The sequence below is a fragment of the Erpetoichthys calabaricus genome, chromosome 11 (assembly GCF_900747795.2).
Source record: "Erpetoichthys calabaricus chromosome 11, fErpCal1.3, whole genome shotgun sequence".
In the NCBI taxonomy this organism is placed as follows: Eukaryota; Metazoa; Chordata; class Cladistia; order Polypteriformes; family Polypteridae; genus Erpetoichthys; species Erpetoichthys calabaricus.
This window is the reverse complement of record NC_041404.2, coordinates 1,913,799-1,938,309: the sequence shown is the minus strand read 5'-3', so window position 1 is coordinate 1,938,309 and position 24,511 is coordinate 1,913,799. Positions and strand designations below refer to the sequence as shown.

The 24,511-nt window shown below is 36.7% G+C and overlaps 1 protein-coding gene across 1 annotated transcript in view; it reads right to left on the bottom strand.

The window, feature by feature from the left end:
* cplx2b (complexin 2b) overlaps positions 1-23,752 on the bottom strand; it is a 201,837-nt gene extending 178,085 nt beyond the window's left edge. The window contains exon 1 of the mRNA XM_051933832.1: positions 23,658-23,752. The gene's annotated coding sequence lies outside the window, so the exon portion shown is untranslated. The remainder of the gene's footprint in view (positions 1-23,657) is intronic.
* Positions 23,753-24,511: the final 759 nt, after the last annotated feature.

Below are 24,511 nucleotides of genomic sequence, written 5' to 3'. Positions count from 1 at the left end.
TACATCTTCTTGCCTCCTACAATCTAGCATCAGTTTGTCAGATGCATCGAATTTTGTTGCAGCAGCGCAATTACCAATTTCTTTTGCTATTTCAACAACGTTTAATTTAAAACCAGCTTCATATTTTTTTCTGATCGAACGTCCCATCGTAGATAAGGGATGCTCTTACAATAAAGGTGTATGAGGGTGTGAGATACAAAAAACACAAATCAGTGCAAACGTTGCTTCGGAATAGTTCGGGTATTACTGTGTGGTCACGTAGGCACAATAGAGAGAGAGAGAGAGAGATTAGGAGCACCCGCTGATACAGTGCACTTCAGTACCCACATAGAAAAAAAAGGCAGTGTGCCCCGTGGTTACTCTCTCAGGTGGGCATTAACATATTATAATCTCTTAGACCAATAGCGTGAGTTTTCCGCATTCAACTTATACGACCAACATTATAAAATACCAGAAATTATACAGTAAAATCAAGTCCAGACTTATCCGCAGGAGAACTTATCCGCGAGTATATACGGTAGTTGAAAGTTACCATGGAAGTTCTTTTTAATTACGTGACCTTCAATTTACTTAGAAATTAGTAATATGCCTTTAGATTTGGAGGTGTCCCAGTAGTTAGTACTGTTAACCCAAAGTTCCAGGAGGTTGAGTTCAATCACATTCTATGTGGAGATTCTCAACAATGGCTCTGTGGGTAGTCTGATTTTCCTTCCACATCCCAGAGATATGTGTGTGTAAAGTTAACTGCTCCTATGTGAGGGAGTGTGGAACAGATACTCAAGTGTGGTCTACAATGGACAGAATAAATGTGGTTTAGTAAAGGCATGAGGATGTATGGATAGATGGATAGATGAATTTTAGTCCAAAAAGATGCAGTGTAACACTACAAAATCAAAAACATTACAATAAAAAAATGACTTAATTTACTATAGTTAACATGAATTAGCATAGCACGTCTTAGGTGTTTGTTGTGCTCTCCTAATTGTTCCAAGAAGCTCTGGAGCAGTGATCCTCAACATTTTTGGCCTTAGAACCCAGTTTTATCAATTTTTGTTCAGTGATGACCCTTTATTAGCAGTAATTTCAATGTAAACTAACATTTTTTCCGGATGGCATACATTAACAAATAATAATCAATACATATTCTGCACTTAAAAATTAAACATTGGCGTTTAATATTGAATCAAATTTAATGTCGCTTTGTCTTTTTAATAGGTAGCCTGGGCTGGTCTGATTTTGAAAAGTTTGTTGAAATCTGGGATAAGTGAAGAGAGTGCAGAGAGAAATATACTGTAGTTTAGTTGGCTACCGGATGACTCAACAACAATTTTGGTGTACTTATTTACTGCAGAAGGCAAGACAAGCTGTTCTGCAATAGTGTAAGCTTTCTTATATTTGGCAATTCTCTGTGCAACGAGTGGATGACCTGAGTGCCTGCTGGCTTGCTGTACAAATACTTTTTGTAACACCTGAAGGTTTTTGTTTATTTTTTGTTTAAAAAAACAGAATGATTTACTCCTGCAACAAGCATACTTTGTTTCAAATTGTTCTTTATAGAGGAAGGATTCATAACTTTGTTTGGTAGAACCACACTGCAGATAATGCACAAAGGATATAGCTTGCCATGCTTCACCGTCAAAGTAAATCTATTTCTCAGAAAATCTAGGTTGTATGTTCTTTTAACATTCTGGTTTGGTTCAGGTTTTTAGGATGAATCTTCTGAGGTTGATATGGAATTGGAAGAGTGCAGGGGTAGGTGATGCTGTGGGAATCTGAGGAACTTTTCTATGTTTGTTGCCTTACTTAATGAAGTATGCTGTGTGTAAGGGGTTGTCATCTGCTCTTAGGTGGACTTATGTTAGTCATTTCGGTTTACAAGTATGCAGCCACAAAATGTCCCTTTGCCTGGGTTCTCCTCTCCAGAAATAAAATCTTCAAACAGCAGTCCCCTAACACAGTAAAGTGATGGCTGTCAACTCATCTAGGCAGTCACAACTCACGGGTTGAGAAACACTGCACTGCTCTAGAGGATTGACATGTTGCTTCTGTCATCCTGTTCATAGTAGAGGGCGGTTTTCTAATTCAAATGTTGTGTTTTTCTGGCTATTCAACAAGAGAGACAAATACTGTATGTAGTTGAGTCACTGTGCAATTTACATTTGTAACGTGATAATGTCGCCACCTACCCCATTCTAATAGTGGTGAGTCATATTGGCTACTTTAAAAGTCAAGATTAACCAAATTCATGTGACCTTTAAAAAAAAGTGTTTTGTTTAATTTATTGACATGAGTGTTTACATTTGGGAGGAGAACCTCCGGCCTGTAGGCCATTGACAGCCCTGGATGATTCTTAGATTTATGCACTATATATTCCTTGGTCTGCGGTGGGTTGGCACCCTGCCCAGGATTGTTTCCTGCCTTGTGCCCTGTGTTGGCTGGGATTGGCTCCAGCAGACCCCCGTGACCCTGTGTTCGGATTCAGCGGGTTGGAAAATGGATGGATGGATGGATATTCCTTGGTTGTTCTTGTTTTCTCAAAGCCAAAAATTCTTTAAACATATTTTGGGTCCTTGGAAAAAATGATGCAGAATAATGTGCTATTTTTAGGTGTGTTTGCATAAAACGTAAAAATCATCCACTGTCATTGTCATGTCTGTCTGTCTCATGTCAGCATTAAACAACTTGGCTTACAGGAGACCGATTTGGTTCAAATTTTACACACTTATTCTTGAAGTAAAGCTGAAGACAGGAAAGTTCAAGTTATATCTCAAACAGAGTGTGCTCTACAAATTGTTTGAGAAGTTCCCATTTTAAAGGCATTGTCAAATTTTGTAAGTCACCAGTCATAAAATAGAAAACTGTCTCAAATTTACCTTTAAAGAGGTTATCTGCACTTGTATATTCTCCTATTTATATGCCCAAAAAACACTTTCCATGGGAAAATAGTTAGTGAAGTACAGAGACTCAAACAAAACTACAGAGAACATATCGTTGCCTCAGATACTTGTGTGAACCTTTGCCACACCAACTCACTTCTGCTGCTTGAAGTCATACAAAATAAGTAAAATGATTTTTGTTACTGTTAAAATTAAAAATTCAAGCAAAGAAAGCAAAAAGTTACTTAACTTATATAGACCTAAATAGAAGATGAAGGAAACTATGGAAGCCATTGTGCCTGTAGTGAATAAACATGTACATTACACTAAAATATTTTCACAGCTGTATTATCTATAGATTACAATGATTAATCATTTATGTTACAGCAAGTTAGCGGCAAACTGCCACAGTGACCTGCTATCCATCATAGACCATCACAGCTAACAATTTTAGCTTGAGATTTCAATGCAGATTTTAAATCTCCATCAAGGACTCTGATAAAAGGGTTATGTTTAAGAAATATTAACTATAATTAGCCAAAAATTCTATACAACTGACAAGTAACAATAGTACAAAAAATGCAGTTTTTCACATCCCTAGAGTTGGGCTCTGTTGTCTATGAAAGCATTTCAGCCACCACAAGTCTCGTTGGGCTTGGTTTTAACTATATGACACTCTAAAATGGTATTTAAAAAAATAAAAATTTGAAGTACTCTACTAATACATTTAATTGCATTCTGTTAGTGGGTGGCATGGTGGCGCAGTGGTAGCACTATTGTCTCTCATTGAGTTGACCAGGGTTTCAATCCCAGGTCCTCCCTGTATGGGGTTTGCATGTTCTCCCTGTGTCTGTGTGGGTTTCCTCCCACTGTCCAAAGACATGTAGATTAAATAAATTGGCGATGCTAAATTGGCTCTGGTGTGTGTTTGTTTGCCCTGCAATGGTCTGGCACCCCTATCCAGGCATTATTCCTGCCTTGAACCCTATGCTCGCCAGGATAGGCTCCAGCACCTTTTGTGACCCTGGTTTAGGCCATTCTATTAAAACTGTTAATGTTGAATAATTCAATGTTACAAAAATATTTAGTAAACAATAACATGATTTCTCTTCCTTTAATGAAGTAAATAAATAAAAATTTAAAAAAACTTTTAAAAAATGTAAAAGATTTAAACAATTTGAAATTCTCAAACTTTCAAAGATGCAAAACAAGTACCCAATTGCATCTCAATGTTTTAACTTTTTTCTTGAAGTTTTCAAAATGATCCGATGAGCTATTGCAAATTACTTGCAGCTTCATCATGTAATTGCTGCAGCAAGCAATCAAACTGGCCTGTCCCTTTAGTATGATTTAATGTGAAAAATCACAAAGCAAAAGAACGCCAATGCTGAATGTCAGGTCTTTCAACACAAGTGGATGGCAAATTACTTCTCCGTGGAACTGAAAGGCACCCCAGTTTGCTTAATTTGTGGAGAAGCTCTCACTGTTCTCAAAAAATTCAATGTTGACAGGCATTACACCAGTAAACATGCAAATTTTGACACTTTTCAAGGAACTGTGTGAATAGAGAACATCAATCACTATAGCATACGTATTTATTAATCTAGCTCCAAAGAGGAAAAAGCTTCTCCATTCCTAGTTTAAAAAAATTGGCTTTATCTTTTTTTATAGTTCATTACAATTTATATAATATAGTTACACAAACTGACTAACTGACTGAATATGATGATTGATGGATTATAATATTTATCTATCTATTTTCCAACCCGCTGAATCCGAACACAGGGTCATGGGGGTCTGCTGGAGCCAATCCCAGCCAACACAGGGCACAAGGCAGGAACCAATCCCGGGCAGGGCACCAGCCCATTGCAGGACACACACAAACACACCAAGCACACACTAGGGCCAATTTAGAATCACCAATCCACCTAACCTGCATGTCTTTGGACTGTGGGAGGAAACCGGAGCGCCCAGAGGAAACCCACGCAGACACGAAGAGAACATGCAAACTCCACGCAGGGAGGACCCGGGAAGCAAACCCAGGTCCCCGGGTCTCCCAACTGTGAGGCAGCAGCGCTACCCACTGCGCCACCGTGCCACATATTATAATATTTAATACTATTGAAATCTATAACTTAAATGAGAATTTTAATTAAGCTTTATAAAACATTTAATACCAACCTGTGTATTAAAATATAAAATAATTGTATTAATAAAGAAGCACTTATTTAATGCTGTACTTATCACAGATGATTATATTTCCAGGATTTAGTGAACTCTACATAAGTTTAAGTAATAAAATATTTGAATTGTCATATTGTTAAGCGACCTTGCTTAAATCTACAAATATATAAATAAATACTTCAAATAAGTAATTACTCAAATCATCATTTTTGTATGATTTTTAACATAACATAACTTTCTCCAACCCACTTAATAAAATTCAGGGTCACCAGTGACTGAAGCCTTTCATGCTGGCATGGCTTACTCATACTTTTGCATTTAAAAGTTTAAACATTTTCCAGGGTCTGTAGTGTAATACCGTTCAATATTTACAGCTGTACATGCATGTAGCTCCCGCCATTTTCTTGCAGTCAACTAATATTTTCCAGCTTTATATGTAGTATTAGAACATCAGATCATTAAAACAATCTGGATGAACGCAGGCCACTCAGCCCAACAAAGCTCACCAGTCCTGTCTCTTAATTCTAAAAACACATCAAGTCGAGTTTTGAAAGTCCCTAAAGTCTTACTGTCTACCACACTACTTGGTAGCTCATTCCAAGTGTTTATGGTTCTCTGTGTAAAGAAAAACTTCCTAATGTTTGTGTGAAATTTACCCTTAACAAGTTTCTAACTGTGTCCCCGTGTTCTTGTTGATCTCATTTTAAAATAACAGTCTTGATCCATCGTGCTAATGCCAGTCATAATTTTAAAACACTTTAATCATGTCATCTCTTAAACTCCTCTGCTTAAACTGAAAAGGCTAACCCTTTAATCTTTTCTCATAATGCATCAACTGCAGTCCTGGAATCAACCTAGTTACATTCTCTGGTCATTTTCTTAGTGCTTCCATCTTTTTTGTAGCCTGTAGACCAAAACTGTACACAGTACTCCAGATGAGGTCCCACCAGTGCATTACAGAGCTTCTATAAAACATCTCTAAGGATATACATACTTTTATTGTGCTGCTGCAGCACAAGGCCATCTTGGTAACAGCACTATAGTGTATAGTAGTTCAGCAAGATGTATAGTAAGGTTTGAGCACACTTTACATAGTAGTACACAAAAAGACGTGCTTATGCAGTAAATTGAGAAAACTGTGTGTATGAAACAAAGAGAATCTATAGAGTATGTGATCATTTTTGTTGTTAAAAAGGAATGTACAGTATGTGGAACACAAAAACAATCCACTGGTTTAAAATGAAAGAAAATGGATGGGTTAAAATAATTTTAGCATTTAATGGAAAGAAAGAGTGTTTGGTATAATGACAGCAAAAGAGAAACATTACATATTGTTTTAAAATGACTTTTCAGGTTGGACCTTTGCCCCTCCATGCTAAGGGGTTTTGTCCTACTCCCCACAGACGCATGCAGTAGCTTCAGAAGGGCTTGCTAGCTTTGGTCTTGGGATTCTCCTATATGTGAACTGGTAAAACCATTGAAGTTAAAGGATTTTTGAACTTTATTTAAACTTTGTTATGCCTTGTGGTTGGGCTTAACCTCTGCCACTCAAAAGCTATTAAAAAGGTTACAGGCCAAAAAAGTAGAATTTCTATTTTTTTTCCATCTGATTAAATTATGGCACATATGATCTGCTGATCCTCCCTGTGTGGAGTTTGCATATTCTCCCTGTGTCTGCATGGGTTTCCTCCGGGCACTCCGGTTTCCTCCCACAGTCCAAAAACATGCAGGTGAGGTGGATTGGCGATTCTAAATTGGCCCTAGAGTGTGCTTGGTGTGTGGGTGTGTTTGTGTGTGTCCTGCGGTGGGTTGGCACCCTGCCTGGGATTGGTTCTTGCCTTGTGCCCTGTACTGGCTGGGATTGGCTCCAGCAGACCCCCGTGACCCTGTGTTCGGATTCAGCGGGTTGGAAAATGGATGGATGGATGATCTGCTGATAAGGCAAAAAGTGCAAGCATTTTTCAAACATTACATGCCCTTCTAATGCTCTAGAAGTCGTGCCAGTTGATTTAGGGCTCCCTCATACACAACGTAAGTTTAAAATTCTCAACTAACCTATCTTGCATATCTTTGGGGTATGGGAGGAAAACAGAACAAGTACTGAATGGACTAGGATGAAGCCTGGAAACAATGAGGAATGATTTAACCACATTTATGTTTGGTAGAATACACAGTGGGAGATGAGTGGTATTTTGGCCTTGGAACCCCTGCAGATTTTTTTTGTCCTCCTGATCATCTGACTTTCTCATCGTTCTCATCTGTAGAGACTAACAATATGATTTGCATATAACAACACTATTTTTCTACCAATTATATTTCTATGTTATATAACACTTAAGCTTCACTACTTTTCTTACCTAATTTGTTTTGCTTTTCTTTTGTCAAACATGGGTGTCGGAGGACTCCTCTGAGGGCTCAGGAAAGGTATGTAATAACCCGCCAAGATGAGAGGAGGGGGCTACCTCTGACTTTGTCCTGTTTCTCTACTTCCCTCACAGTTCAGAGAGACCACCCAATAAGGGCATTTAGCCCCACCCTTTCCGGGTGTTTTGCCATAAAGGATGCGCAGCCTGGAAGACCTGAGTAAGTTGCACTGTGGAGCACAAAACTAACTCCCAAGAAGGAGGAACCCTGGACTGCGAAGCAGCACATTTATGTGTTTTTTTTTCTTTTTTGTTTTGTTTACTTCGTCTGGTAATGAATAAATGGGATGGCCCGGTTGGCCTCCCAAAACTCTGACTGATTCCAGTCTGTTCTTTCACCACCCAACCACACTTTTCTTGTAACTACAGTATCTTTTTGACATTTTGTAAAGCACAATATTTGGAGCATTCTTTGTATAAAAATGTGTGACAGAAATAAATGTTATTGGTGACGCTGTATGAAGACACAGGAAGAATGTGCACACTCCAACCAGAGAGTGACCTTGCATTACATTTGAACCCACAGTACTGGATCTGTGTCATCCATTCTTCCTGTTAGGTTGATTTTATATTTTTGCATACTGCATGAGGTTCATTGTTTGCTGTTGTTCTACACACTTATTTATTTTCGATGAATGCCAAAAAGGACACAGACTGCAATTTCTGTCTGAATTATTAGTGGCAGAAGCTTGTGAAAGGCACTATGCTTTGATCCTCTCTTTGCACAGTTTTACAAGTGGAAACTATTGAATATATCTCAATAAAAAAACTTTGCAAATTCTCTTTAAATACTAATAATGTAAGCTATGAAATATACAGTAGTTGTCACATATTTGCAAGCAAGCAAAAACATTTATGGTTTGAGTATGAGTATATGCATGTTATGCAGTACTTGAATCGTACTAAACTATCAGTCCTATATGATTAAGGTTTACATGGTACTGATAAATTATCTCATGAATTCTTCATGGTTTTCAAGCACTGCAGCCAGGACTCCTTCCATTCAGGATTTAGTTCACAAATGCTTGGTAACCCTCAGGAGATATTTATAGGATAATGAACTGCACAGGTGTTATGAGACAGTATTTTCAAGAATTTATAGTGAGAGAACTAAAAGACCAGAAGATAAATACAAAGGCAAAATCATTATGGAAGACAGCCACGGTTAAATCCAGAAGATCATAAAATTAACTAAGCAAACAAAGCACAAAATCAACATCAAAGTCAAAAACAGTATGTTAGTGCTAAGCCTACTTGTAATAAAGCTAACTGACACTAAAGTTATTTTATTTTATATTCAGCTGAGGGATAACTTAAGGCAGGATTGTCGTCGTATTTATTCCATCACCTCCTTCTGTTCTAATACTAAACTAAACTACTAATCAAGCCTTCTATGAGTCACTGTGGATATCTGCATGAATTCGCCATGAAATGGAGAGCCCTGTACAAGGTTGGTCCCCCAATTAACCTAGATTTGGGATAATTCAGTTAAAAGATAAATAGAAAACCAAGGGCTGGGATGCTTTTATTCAAGTTAGATCAGGTTAGAAGTACAATGCTAATTAATAAGAGTGTCAACATTAAAAAATTGTGAACTGTTTGATTTATTCTGGAACTGAAAAACACTTGACAGTGTGAAGACAGAAAGCAGTTCTAGAACACATATCTTCAGGAAAAATTTTTCCTTGCAAAATTATTCCTATCCATTACGAATTTTAAAATGTATTTCAAATAATATCTGCACATCTTGTTTCAGTGTGTATTTCTACTACAAATGTGCATGTGCAGAAGAAGGCAGTTTTTACAAGCACAATATATAAAGTTATTGTCTGTTTTTACCTGCATTATTATCAATCTTTAATTTAATATTGTATTTTGTATCAGTAAGGTGCTGCTGGAGTATATGAATTTCCCCTTGGGATTAATAAAGTATCTATCTATCTATCTATCTATCTATCTATCTATCTATCTATCTATCTATCTATCTATCTATCTATCTATCTATCTATCTATCTATCTATCTATCTATCTATCTATCTCAATAATTAATTTGCTCACAAATATCCTAAACTATGCTAAATACTGAACTAAGTTCATTGCTTCAAAACTCTGATCACCCTCATTAATATTTGTTTAAGTCTCCTTTTACCACACAATAGCTTTAATGGGATATTTTACTAACAGTAGCTTCAGCTCTAAGCTATAAAGAAGGTATACCTCAACTGAAGTTGACAGACAGTGTCATGTTGCTCTGTGATGTCCTTGTGCTCTGTGATTCATTTTTGTATTTGTGTTTACTTTTAAGTTCCATACACTTCACATATCAGTGATTGTCAAAATGCGCATACTTCAAATTTCTTCGTTTTGTGGGCTTTTTAGTTCAGAAAGTGTTGAGTAATCATTTAATATTTAATTAACCCTTTCAGAACCAAACATGCACATTTATTCAGAGAAAACAAAAATGTGTACAGACACAGGAAAAACGAGTAAACTCCAAAAAGACCGCACTCGGTTTGCAATCTGAGGTCAGGGTTTTATAGATGAGATAACTTTGCTGTTATTCAAAACATGTAAATGTTTTTTAAAAAATTACAAAAATGCATGTTTTGTACAATTTGACAACAGATTAGTGGGTAACTCAAAGTGTGTCCAGTGCCAGTGACAGTTGCTGTATGTGTGAATGTGCTCAGTGTTGGACTAGTTTTTTCCCACCTTGTTTCTGGAATATACACTATGCTCCCCCATGACCCTGAACTGAGTAAGTTGGCTGGAAAATAGAGGGATGGAAGATTACAATTTGTTTTTGCCTATGTTGAATGATCTATCAAGCTGGAAGTACTGACCTTAGATGCATACTGACTCTTCTTCTCATCCCTCTCCACAAAGGCTGCCCTAACAGCACAGTTGCTTTGGCTTGAACTGCATATCACCTCTCAAAATCACATGATAAACCATCACAGTAAGAATCAATATAGTACACACATATACAAGACATGTGTGAAAGCCAATATATTGCACTTCATAAAGCAACACAAGATTTGGGCAATGTCTATATGGTGCGTTAAATCAAAACCAACATAGGACTCAAATAAAAATCAAGTGATAAAACAATTAAATAAAATTGATGCCACATGTAAGCAAACCATGACTTTTTTCACAAATATCAGTATATTTTATATGAAAACCAAAGGCTTATACATGCAATGGTTTGTGTATGAAATATTTCATACACATATGAAAGCAAACAAAAGTAGGACATGTTCAGACCTACTGTATACTATCTGAATACAAACCAATATAGGTAATAGGTATAAAATCAATATTGCCGATGCACACAGAATAATAAATAATAAAAGCTCATAAGCCAACAGTATTAAGATATAGACCAATATATTCAAAACAATAATATAAGACTAATTGCATCTCATACTGAAATAATGTTGTGGCTAGCACATACTTTAAAGTATAAATATTGTATGATGAGATGTGGGCAGTGATGGTTTTCACCATGCAGTGTGCTTTGGATATTGGCCAAAAAGCTCAGTCTGTTTCAATCTGTTTTCAAAAGTTAGCTGGTAAATTCCAGAAGATCAAGTTTATGATGGACTGGTTTCTGTTGGACTGAGAGACATAGACGTAAAGCTATTTTTAATGGAAGATTCAAAGGGTTCATCAGTGAAAGTGTTCAAGGCAAAATTGTGAATCGGGAGGTTAAAAAAATAACCAAAACTAAGACATAAACCAGAACGTATATTAAAAAAAAAAGTTGCAAAAAGCTAAACCTTAATAATTCTTTAATTATGTGGTAGTAATTTCTGTGATGTCTTTCCATAAATCTAAAGTCCAAATCTGCACTGGCAATCAGAAGGTTGCCAGTTCGAATCCCGTAAATGCCAATAGGGACTCTGTTCTGCTGGGCCCTTGAGCAAAGCCCTTAACCTGCAATTGCAGAGTGCTTTGAGTAGTGAGAAAAGCGCTATATAAATGCAAAGAATTATTATTATTATTAGATACCTTTTCAGTGCCCGAGTCATTGTTTAGAGCCCAAATGACTAACAACAGTATTGTTGCAGTAAACAACTTGGTAGTACCAATAAAAAATACTGCAAATATTATAACTACAGAAAACACCAAACAGTGGTAGCACAAGAAGAGCTCTTTGCCTGATTCTTTTGGAATAACAGTTTTGTTCTCACCACCTTCCTTAATGACATCATCATGGTGTCAAAGAGAGGCAACATATTGGGAGTTAGTCATTATAGACTGGTGTATTTTTGTACATATATTCTTGTTGTTTTCTTTGTTTTTTGCATTCCATTGTCATTGTTTTTTACTTATGACTGACAGACCCTATTAAACACTGGAGCGAGCATTCAGGGTTTCAAATTTTACTTTGTCAGATACAGGACTGCTAACATCATATATCTTAAGCCAACACAACCAGCATGACTCAACCAGAAACAACATGATAACAAAAACTAGAAAGACAAGGAGAAAAGGGGAGACCTTCAGATGAGGGCAAAACACAAAAAAAAAATCTCCGGTACCCACTTTTTTAACTGGTCAGCATTCAGTTACTGGGTAACAAACTAGACAACATTTGCTCAAGACCGACTTTGTCAAGAGCGGTTTGAAAGTGCTATGTTTATTGATTTTCAGAAAGATTGTTAATTGCACTGGAGATTTCAATACAGCATGGTGCAGACATATGTTAAAATCTTCTCAAAAACTGCCAATTGATCTGAAATATTTAATCATCAAAAGCTAAACATTTTATCTTCCAAGTTTGTCATTGTTTTTCTGACTACTGTTTTAATCTCGCTGCAAGATAATGCCAACATTGTGCTGAGCAATCTATTTTACATCATTACAGAATACAAATGTTTATATTCTGAGAGATTATTTATTGTTGCTGTATTTATTTACCCTATAAACCATCAGTATGTCAACCTTCCAGAAGGTGTGAATCACCGTTACATCTAAATAAAAGATGCTTTCCACCTATGACTCAACCATTTTGAACAGATGTGGCAAATTCTAAAAAGGATAAACTTTAAGAATGCTTTATATATAATGCAGGACAGGTAAATCCCAATATTTGGAATTAGTAGGGCATTTAAAAATTCTGCAGTGAGTTTATGAGGATTTGAAAAAAAAAAGCTGCCAAGGAAAAACAGCTGTATAAAGTGATTAAAACTGATAACTACAATGCAAACTGTAAAACGTATGAGAACAGTCATTAAGAAGGATATTTGGGAAGCTAAAAAGCAGTAAGAGAGGAATATGGCAGATATGTTGAATGATGACCCACAGAGATTCTTTCAGTATTTTACTAGAAAATGAACAGTCAAGGAGGAGGTGATGTGCATCAAGAATAGTAAAGGGGAATTAAATTATACAGACAGTGAAACAGCAGTTGATCTTTCTAAAGTCTTCACATGTGAGGAAGTGTCTAACCTCCCAGCGGTAACAGGGACTACTAAGGAGGTACTGAGTAATTTGGAAATTGTAGAGGGAGAAGTACTGATTAGATTAAATAAGCTGAAATCAAACAAATCAATCAATATTTAATTTATAAAGTATATTTAAAGACAAAATATCTTGACCTAAACACAGAATAATAACAACTTCAGAATAAAGTAATTAAACATACAAAAATGTTAATTTAAAAATAAAACACAAAAATAAATCAAACTAAATCATTATAGGCTATATTTTAATCATCTCCATATGCCAATGAGAGAAGAAAAGATTTTTATTGAGATTTAAAAATATCAAGTGTTTAAAAACCAAATGTAAAAGGGTAGACTATTCCATAGAACCGTGAAGTCACATAAAAATCACCCTTAAGCTTTAACCGACACAACAAAATGGACAGATGTTTTTGAAAAGTTGATCTCATAGTCCTAGAAGTTGAGTAGGGGTGAAGGAATTCTGTGATATATAAGTTGTGCCAAACCATTGAGTGCTTAAAAGACAAATAATGAAATTTTAAACTGCATTTGGTATTTTACTGACAGCCAATGAAGAGAGGCCAGCACTGAAGAAACATGGTTTACCTTTTTTGTACCAGTCAGGTTGAGCTGCTGCATTTTGGACAACCTGCAAATGGGATAGGGAAGATTGACTAATGCACAAATAGAGAAAATTGCAATAGCATGATCAACTATCCAAGTCTTTAAATGAAAGTACAGATTTCAGTTTGACTGAAAGAAACTGCCCTTTACCACACTGTTAATTTGCTTCTCAAATTGAAACAGCTGATCAAAGATGGCGCGAGATTTCTGAATAACATGGGTGTGCAGATTTACAACAAAGGTCCTAAATTATTATTATAGTGCTGATAGAATCTCAATATAACCAAATATAATAACTTCAGTTTTACTTTCATTAATTTGTTTTATAGGCTTTTTGAAATCCAATGCTTAACATCTTTTAAACGAGTAATAATGGCATTTACAGATTCATCATATATTAGTGGCAGATATATAAATTGATCCTAAAGGAAGCATACACAAAGAGAACAAGACAGAGCTCAAAATGGAATCTTAAGGAACACCACAGATGGCAAGTGCTAAAGGAGAAGAAAAGCCACCAATCTTCACTGAAAAGTCCTATCTCTTAAGTAGGAACTATAGTAAACACTAACCACATTCAGAGGACAATCCAAGAGGATTGAGTGATTGATGGTATCAAAGGCTGCATTTAGGTCTAGCCAATAGTAAGGCATTGAACACCTTAAGAAGGTCTGATTCTGTATTATAGTGTGCCCTGAAACCTGACTAATCTTCTTCCTCTTCATTTTTTAACTCTTCTACGTGGGGGTTATGTGCTTGATCAGCATTCTCCAAACAGCTCAGTCCTGCACCTCTTTGCCACTCATGCCCTTTTTCTTCAGATCTGCCTATAGTTTATCCATCCACTTCTGCTTTGGCCTCCCTCACTTTTTCTTCCCCTGTACTACAATTCCCATTACTCTTTTGCCCACATATTAATTCTCCTTGTCTCTTCTCACTTCATGTCCATACCACTTTAACCTACTTTCCTGTACTTTCATAGATATCTCTCCTACTTTTGTTGTACCTCAGATTATCTCATTTCTTATTCTGTCCTTTATTTTAACTCCACATATCCATCTCAACATTCTCATTTCTGCTACATCTAACTTCTTCTCCTGCACTCCCTTAACTGCCCTTGTTTCAGCTCCATACATCATTGATAGTCTCACCACTGTCTTAAAAATCTTACCTTTAACCTTTGCCTTAATTCTTCAGTCATACAATCTGTAGATACTTTATTCAAGTTGTTCCATCTACACTGCACTCTATGGGCTATCTCTGCATCTAGTTTTCCATCTCGTGCTACCACTGATCCTAGGTATTTGAATTTATCCACTCTGACTGATAAGCCTTGAAAATGTCATATTTAATTAAGAACAAGGAAAGACGAAAAAAATTAACATTTCCAATGCTTTGGATAAAAATGGCAATTTATAAATGGGTCTTAAATTATTTGGAATTTAGTGATGTAAATTAAGCATTGTTATAAAAGGCTTCACCACAGCATGATTAAAATAAGAACGAGTAGTACCATTTACTAAGCAGCTATTGATTAAATAGGTAAGACACACAGGCTTTAAGTGGTTCAAGACATAGAAACATACTCTTGGCTTAGCGGGATCATGAGTGGAACGTACAATGTTAGTCCTTACTGTGTTCATTTTATCAACAAAAAAGCTTCAATTTTTCATAGTTTTCAATAGTTACTTCGGAACAGGTAGAAAGGTGAGAGTTTAGCATTGAATTTATTGAACTAAATAACACTTTAGGACTATGAGAATTTTTGGAGATGATGTAGGAAAAATTATTAAGCCCCAGTGGTTTTAATATATATCTGATAATTAGTCAAACAGGTCTTTAAAATTCCAAAGGAAATCTGGAACTTATTTTTCTTCCATTTTCACTCTGCCTTTCTGCATTTCTGCCTAAGTGCACAAGACTCACTACAGAGCCAGGGCTGAGCTTTGTGCATAGGCCTCCTGACTTTAAGTGTAACAACAGAGTAAACTATGTCTGAGCAGGTGGAATTAAATACAGTTACCAGATCTACCGATCCCTTGTATGAAAGTGGACCCTCAACAATATGAGACGAAGGAACAGTTCTGAAGTCATGTGAAACATTTGTGTCAGGAAAGGGGTTAAAAAAACAGGAGCAATTCAAGGACCTGTGAGGTTTAGAAACTACTCAAGGAAGAGTAGCCTCAAACACAACAGGACTGTGATCAGACACACAGGCTTCAAATATTTTTACAAGAAGGCCTAGTGACAAAAGATCAAGTGTATGACCTGGTACCTGTGTAAGGCCCTTGATTAACTCAGTTAAGCTGAAGGATTCTTTCAAATGCAACAATTCTTCAACTAAAGGCTCAGATAGACAACAAACATAAATATTAAAATGAGAATATTATCAAAATGAGGACAATAAAAGAAAGTCTGAGACGTCTTTAGTAAAATTCTTATTGAATTTTTGGGGACCTATAAACAAGAACAGAAAGTAATGGATTTGTTAATTCCACTTTACATAACCACACCTCAAAAATGGAAAAATCTTTCACTGTCAACAGTCAACACGTAATACTATTTCTAAAAACAATCACTAAACTCCCACTATAACCCACAGTTCTAAGGGAAGCTAAAAAATGTTCAATTGTCTGAAGAAAGTTCATCAAGTAGACTTAGTTCACTATCACTAAACCATGTCTCAGTTATAAAGAAAAAATAATTTAAAAACAATGCCAACAAATCACCAGGACCAGATAACATTTACCCTTGAGTGCTTAGGGGATTGGTGAATACATATATAAATCCTTGATGCATATATATCGGAAGTCATTACACACTGGATAAATTCTGAAGGACTAGAAAATTGTAGATATTATTCCATTAAATAAAAAGGGCAATACAAGCAACTACAGTATAGGCCAGTAAGCTTAATGTGCATCGCAGGTGAAATAATTGACGGAATTGTTAAAGAAAAAATTTAGCAACATATGGCAAGAACAGGAGTTTTACTGAGCAGTAAGCATTGTTTCAGATGTGGGAGGTTATGTTTTACTAACATGCTGGAATTCTATGAGGATGCAAGAAAAGCATTTGATCATAGTGGTGCAAACGATATTATTTATCTTGACTTTCAGAAATCATCTTAACAATGCACTACATAAGAAGTTGGATATCAAACTAAAAATTATGGGGTGTAGCATGTAGATAGGTACAGAATTAGCTGAAACACAAGAATTATAGTGTGAGAAACCTTATCAGAATTGGGTAATGTTAAGAGTGGTATTTCTCAGGGGTCAGTGGTAGGGCTGCTACTATTTTTAATATATATAAATGATTTGAACAGGAACATAAATAACAAGATGATTAAATTTTCCACCGTGCTATGTGGATTGACAGATAATCTAGAATCCATTGAATCATTACAGAGGGGCTTGGACAGCATACAGGCTTGGTTAGATCTGTGGCCAATGACAGTAAATGTAAAGTATTATATGTAGGAAGTAAAAACGTCAGATTTGAATACACATATGGAGGTATGAAAATCGAAAGTACACATTATTAGAGAGATTTAGGAGTCATAGAGGAATCTACACTATCAACTTCCAGACAGTGTTCAGAAGCCATTAAGAAGTCTATCAGAATGTTAGGTTATACAAGTAAGCCCGCGATTCGCTAGCGAATCGGAAATCCAAGAATGGTAATCAGTTTCTGTTCCGTCCGATATTTGGATGGATGACATATCATGGAGGGTGGGTACGTCTGGCGAAATGTCATTTAATTCAATAAGCATATCTGTACTAAAGCGGTTTCGTTTTGTGGAGACGTGATTCTGTTGCCTTTGCTGACACTGACTGCTGGCAGAGTGGAGCACAGCACGTGTAGTTTACAGGTTGTGGTGTTCGTGTGCCAGCCACTGAGTCGGGGAAGCCGCTGGATTTGAGTCTGTGACCGTTATGTGATCTTTGTGTTGTTTGGGCGCCACCTACTGACTCTGGGAAGCCGCTGCATTTGACTCTGGGGCGAGCACCACGGCGCAATATGCGGCTCAGTGGGAAGCCGCTGCGTGATGACATATCATGGAGGGTATATGCAGTGGTGTGGGCGGTCGCGTCCGGGCGGCTGTACAACCTGGCGTGCACGCTTTACCTCAGGTGTAGTTCACAGGTCGTAGGCATGGTAATGTTTCCATTTAATTCAATAACCCTATTTGAACTAAAGCGGTTTCTTTGTGTGGGCGCCTTTGTTCATTGTTTGTATCCATGTCTGTACAGGTTGTGTTGTCTGGGCGCCACCTACTGACTCTGGGAAGCCATTGCGTTTGACTCTGGGGCGGGCGCCAAGGCCGCAGTGCGCATGTGCCTTGGTGCATCCGCCGTGCATAAATTAACTGTGGTTTAGTAAAATAGATAGCACAATATGTAGAGTACAAGTAAAAAGACCAGTTTTATAACGCACTGCATATGCCTAATCTAAAGAAATGCTAGAAAAAGGCCAGAGAAAAGTGACTCGGCTGATTCCAGGGCTACAGGGGATGGGTTATGAGGAAAGATTAAAAGAGCTGAGCCTTTTCAGTTTAAGCAAAAGAAGTTTAAGAGGGAAGCATGATTCAAGTGTTAGAAATTATGTAAGGAATTAGGACAGTGGATCAAGATTTTTACTTTAAAATGGGTTCATCAAGAACACAACTACATTTATAATTATTTGCTTAGCAGATACTTTTATGCAAAGCTACTTACAAAGGAAGTCAACATAATCAAGTAACTTCAGTCTAGAGCAGGGGTCCCCAACTCTGATCCTGGAGGGCCCCAGTGGCTGCTGATTTTCATTCTAACCCTTTTCTTAATTAGTTACCTGTTTTTGCTGCTAATTAACCTCTTTCTAATTAATTTTAATTGACTTATTTTTAAAGATTTGTTCCCCTGAATTTCTTCATTGCTTTATTCAAGTTGGTGGTGTTTTCGGGAAGAAGCTATGCATCAACATTAATGCTTTCAGGAATATCAAAATTAGAAAAAAATAAGGGGTCACATTGAAAATGCATTGGTTAATGCATTATTATAATTGATAGTCAATATGCAAACATTGTGGAACAGCAACTGAAATGATATTGATATATACAATACTTAGATAGATAGATAGATAGATAGATAGATAGATAGATAGATAGATAGATAGATAGATAGATAGATAGATAGATAGATAGATAGATAGATAGATACTTTATTAATCCCAAGGGGAAATTCAAATACTCCAGCAGCAGCATACTGATACAAACAATATTAATTAAAACGTGATAAAAATGCAGTGCAAGTTAAAAAATGCAAGGTGGAGAGTGTGAGGCAGGTATAACAGTCAATAATCTTATATAGTGTTAACATTTACCCCCTGGGTGGAATTGAAGAGTCGCATAGTGTGGGGGAGGAACGATCTCCTCAGTCTGTCAGTGGAGCAGGACATTGACAGCAGTCTGTTGCTGAAGCTGCTCCTCTGTCTGGAGATGATACTGTTCAGTGGATGCAGTGGATTCTCCATGATTGACAGGAGTCTGCTCAGCGATTCTCGCTCTGCCACGAATGTCAAACTGTCCAGCTCTGTGCCTACAATAGAGCAGGCGTGAGGTGTCCCTCTTCTTTATGCTGCCTCCCCAGCACACCACCGTGTAGAAGAGGGCGATTAAATGGAACCCAAACAGAAATTAAATGTGAAATGAGTGAGTGAACAGAAGGCCAACTAAGCCAGGGCCTCAAACACCAATCAATTTCACTCCAACTAGTTGTTTAATTAGGTGCAAAGTCTCATTATTAATTAAACCTGTTCTTTAATTCTATGGCTTGTTGCTGCTCTCATTGTGCGACAGCATACATTTCCAAAATTGTTGATATTCTCATTTCTAAGAGCACTAGTAAATGTTTTGGGGACCTGGGAAGATTAGCTTTCCTGAGAACTTCACCTTCTTTTATTTTCAGATATTGTATGATGGACACAGTTTGCTGGTCATGTTTTGGCTCATTTTGTATCTCATTATTGTTTGGCTGCTAATTAAGGAAAAAGAAATAATAAAGGGGTCTGAGTCTTCAAGAGCAAGTCAATTCAAATTAATTCTAAAGGAGGTAATTAGCAGCAAAAACAGTGTAGCAGGATAGGTTATAAAAGTTAATCATCACAAGTAAAGAGCTATAAAACTACAATAACAAAAAATGATCAATTAACAATATGATAGCACAAAAGCCATTCATTAAGAATTTGAAGTGGGAAACTTGGTTAGGATAAATTTCATACAAACATTAGGATGTTTTTCTTCACACAGAGAATCCTAGACTCATGGAATAAGTTACCAAGTGGTAAGGTATAGGCAGTAGGACCTTAGAGACCTTTAAAACTCAACTTAATTATATTTCAGAATAATTAAGTGGATATGACTGGCAAGCTTTGTTGAGCTGAATGGCCTGTTGTTGTCTATTCTTTTCTAATGTTCTAACAATAACTTTTGATAGTCAGTCAACCTCTTGGTACTCCTGCCTCCAGTTTACAATCATGAGAGGAGCCGGAATGTAAAGTGATTCAATGCCAAACTAGAGTTGGAATTAAAAAAATGTAGGATTGCCACAGAATATAGTTAGATATTTCTCATCAATTCTGGGTGGATTCACCAAAAACAAAATTGTACACTACTTTGTGTCTACAAAAACAGTTCATATTTTTACTGAAAGGAAATTATGGGCCATTAATGACATCAGAAATTTACTAAATGCATTTCAGACTAATGATATGGTAACACAATAAATGCAGTTATAAACTCAGGAAAACAATTAAAGCTGCTAAATATCAGCACAGCAATAAGCTGGAGACAAAGTACAGCAGTAGTTGGACATACTGTACATAGTCTTCACAAGGTTTATCTGGGCTGATCAAAAGAGATTTATCTTTTGATATATTGGTGCTGGACAACAATCTTCCCCATGTTGCCATGAAAACTAAAAAACTGGCCACTGACTTCCCCAAGCAGAAGGCACACCACACTCCCATCTACATTAAAAGAGATGCTATGGAGTGGGTTGGGGCTATCATCATTCTGACAACCTGAAACATTTCTTTTACATCTGAGCTATAGTTAAGATATCACACACAGCTCTTTACTTCTTTGGACATGTGAGGAAGGCTAGGATATTTCCATTTATGCTCACCAATTGTTACAGTAGTACAGTGACATCCATACTCACTATCTGCATAACATACCAGCATGGCACTTGCACAGATCCAGACCCCAAATCATGGCCATCTTAATGCTTGGGCACGCTGGGCAGTTGCCCGGGGGCCCCATGCTAATCTATGTATGTTGTGACTTGCTGAATGGTTGTGTAGGTAGGGGACCCAGTGCACTGCTTTGCCCGGGGGGCTATAATGCCGTTAAGATGGCCCTGCCCCAAAGCAGCGGAAAGGACAGAGAAGGTGGCGCAAAATATTACTGGACATATTTAATACATGTTATCTTAGAAAAGCAGACAACATTATTAATGACCTCAGCCATCTCACTTTTCTTTCTCTGTGAAACAGTGCAGGATCATTAGCAATCTCACCATTAGATTCATAGATTTTGTTTTCTCATATGTCACAAGGTTGCTCCACAGGAACTCATGCTAAAAATGAAGAGGTATTCATTTTATACATATATTGTATATATTGTGTACATATGCAAGAATTAATGTCATTGTACTCTGCACACATGACAATAAAAATTAATTTGACTTTCCAATATAGGCCAGTATTATGCAAAGCCCTTGGTAATAGTTAACCGACGCACCTTTACTCCTCACTCAGTAACAGATCTCTGTAGTTCTTTCAAGGGGATTGCAGGCATCTCAGTGGGATTTCTCACAAGTCAGCTTTTTGTTAGTAGGCTGAATTTTAACAAACATTTTTTTTCTAGCCATTGTATAGAAGCTTCCATTTATAGATTGTTGAGTCAACTGTGCTCCGAGGGAAAACCACTTTGAAACAGTTTTGTAATGTAACCTTTCCCTAAATTACACATTTACTCCTTATCTCTCATTTCCTTAGAATGTTCTTTAGCATTCATTTTCATTCTTTCCGTATTCAACAGTGTGACTCCTAAACATTCAAAATGTTATGTACAACATGTGATAGTGACTTAAAACGTTCACACTATTATATATTTAAAAATCTGCTTTGAGTATGTAAGAGTGCAATAAAAATACAAACTGAAATAAGATGCTTACATATCTTCTTTCATAACTTATCACCCTTTGAAAACATTTATATGGTTTGAACGCATTTGCAGGGCACTAGGAATCCAGTGACCCCTGCAGATCTACTGTAGTTAAACTACAGGCTGCTGTACATTACACTATATGGAATAAAAGAGCATAAAAATGAGTTAGCACATGCAACGATTTCACTGATTAGGGTTATGATTCTGAGAACACCTATAAGTAAGTTTACATTTATAATACTCTCTGTGCCTTTCCAAACCAACAGTAAATTAAATCCATGAAGTATCAGCAGCTTGTGATCCAATGTTTTAGGGATGTTAGCAATGAAGGATGTATGAGTTTTATTTATCATCACCCATAAAAACATAACTCTTGTAAGGCAAGTAGTATGATTTTGGTAGACGATTAATGTACTGTCACTTCAACCTGAAGCAAATGATAAATGGAGGTCACTCTGGTCCCGTTTTCTAATCACATCAGTAATTAATAAGTGTGAAGCATTTCAAAGAAGAGGGAAATTACATTCTGGGAGAGAAATAAAAAATAATATTATTTTCCCAATTGTAACCACTATTTTTTTTTACTAAGAGTTACTGTTCTTTTCATTCCTGTTACTTTTAGGCACTCTGGTGTGGCAACGTTACATTGGTAGGTTATAGTGATAATGTAAAAAACAAAAAATACAAATTATTTTACTGCTTTCTTAGAAGTTGCTCATTTATACATAAGACATTCATAAACCCACTTATTTCAATCAGCAGAAGACAACAATCTTTCCTGTATGAGGAATTAATCCATTGCCTGTTCCATTAGTGCACAGAAACGCACAAAGCCAACCTGGAACCATCCTAACAAACACATCTTAGAATGTGAGAGGAAAATCCACATAGACACAGAGAGAACCTGTAAACTTTACACAGACAACTACTGAACGCTGTATTTGAACAACATGCAACCTCTTTGCACTTTCATGAGTACACAAATTAAATCTGTTGTCAAGGATAAATGGTTTAATTGTATAATAGCCTCTCAAACTTTATTATAACACTTCAAGGTAAATTCCAAATATAGTTAGCTATGCTTTAAAGGAAAAGGATACTAGAGTGCAAAATGAAATAAGGTACTTTATAAGTTGCTGAAGTGTAAAATTCGAAAGCAACATAAAAGAAAATGAGAAGATGAGAAAAATAAAAGTAAATAGAGACACAGCAGGATTAAAATTGTAGGTATTAAAAAATGAGTTGGCATGCGTGAACAGCATTTGACAATTATAAATCAAGAAGAGGTAGAGAACGATTACTCTGTCGGTGTATTATTCCAAATAACAATTACAACAGATTACCAAAATATGAAGGGATACAAGTAGTAATATCGCTTTTGTAATCCACACCTCTCTCTCTCTCTCTCTCTCTCTCTCTCTCTCGGTCTCTACCTCTTTCTCTCTCTCTCTCTCTCTGTCTGTCTCCGACACTTTTTAATTAAACGTGGGCGTTTCAAGACGTTTAATCCAGTAATCTCGAGATGAAAGAAATTAGCATTAGTAAATCCATTCACAAGCAATAAGTGCATCGTTAAAGGCGTAGATGCATCCAGGAAATAGGCGGTGTTCAACATGCGGCCGTTGAACGGTAGCTCTTTCGAGCGGCATGCAGGAGCCATAACCGTGTAGAGAAACAGAGGAGCAGGCGCTGTCACTAAGAAATGGTGCTGAAACGGGAAGCTCACGCCTTGCTCTTACAAACGATCCCGTATTGTACTGATGCAAGTGAATGTCTAGAAAGGCACAATGGGTCTTTGCTGTTAAGACTTAAAAGTCGTTCAGTTCAAAGGTTTACAGTGCTAAACACGGGGTTGTTAAATTCTTATTTAAATAGTACTAACCTCGATTTAATGTGTCTTAGAGCAGAGGTGGTAGTTCACCAGACGTCCTTTTGATATCGAAACATGTAGTTCCTCCAGTGATTAGATGTATGAAATCTCTCTCTCTCTCTCTCTCTCTCTCTCTCTCTCTCTCTCTCTCTTCCTCTCCCTCTCCTGCTCTCTCATTTTTCCACCCACTCTCTCTCTCTCCCTCTCCAGTTTCCAAGCTCTGCCACTTCTCACTTTGCAGGGAAATGCTTCTAAAAATAGCGCAGGGATAGACAGATAACTACAGCGCCTATTTGTTTACCGAGTAATCGCAGATTCTCGTTTTTTTATAAAAGTTTGATCAATCAAATCTACTTTGCCTTATTTGAGAATGGCGTGCACCATTTCTGAACACTTATGTTAACTTAATAATGAACGATAAAAGAATGGAGATCGATTTCCTTAAGTCACGTTCTACATAGTAATTTTAAAAGCAGAAAAATAAATTATGGCTGTTAATAATCACACACGCTCCTACTACAGCTATTAGAACTTACGTATTACATCTGGTGCTACTGTTATTTTGCTACAGGTGCTTCCACTTCTACTACTACTAATACTGCCAAGGTTGTTGTTATTATTATTATTATTATTATTATTATGTGTTACTGATGTAATAAGTAAATAAGAGTAAAGTATAATTATATATGGTAATGAATACTTACTTTCTAAGTTTTAACATGTGCTTTACAAAATAAATGACAGAAGGAAAACAGCACCAACAGATAAATGATTGATTTGAAAAACAAAACCTAATGTACATCATGGTCTATTACACAACACATATACATCCATCCATCCATCCATTATCCAACCCGCTGAATCCA